The following is a 599-nucleotide window of genomic DNA, read 5'->3' as shown; positions in this document are numbered from 1 at the left end:
GAAACTGCAAAGAAAAGTGGTTCCTGATCCTGTAATATTTATCCGGAGAGGAGAGACTTGTGGGGAGGTGTAATGCAGAGGAACATGACTACAGAATCTCCCTGTTATCCATGGGGATATGTCCGGAGACCCCAGGTGGGTCCCGGAAACCATGACAGTACAAACACTGTAGTGGCCATGAAGGGGTGCTGGCGCCACAACCCTACGTAAACCATGAAGGGGCACAGGTGGTTCTCCCCTACATCGCCCAGGAAGGGACACAGGCGTGACATATATACAAGGCCAATGAAGGGGCACAGATGGGCTGCAAGTATCAGACCCCTGTATTGCCGATGTAGGGGTATCAAGACTGTCCTTGAAGGTCAAAATATATGATTCACACGCTGTAGGCAGCTGTTAGAGATACGGCCATGAGCATTCGTAGTAGATCTCAGGCACTGGTATATGATCTTAAGATCTGAGTATCAAAAATAGACAACCAACTCCTAAGTTAACACTGGGTGTATTTCATAATAGAAACAATATTGGTAGTATGTGCAACAAGAAATATTTGTACTTGCCTAAGCTCTATCAGGGCGGATAACCATGGATAGTTAACC

The sequence above is a fragment of the Panthera onca genome, chromosome E3, assembly GCF_046562875.1.
Source record: "Panthera onca isolate mPanOnc1 chromosome E3, mPanOnc1 haplotype 2, whole genome shotgun sequence".
NCBI classification, from domain to species: Eukaryota; Metazoa; Chordata; class Mammalia; order Carnivora; family Felidae; genus Panthera; species Panthera onca.
Note: the sequence above shows the minus strand (reverse complement) of the source record.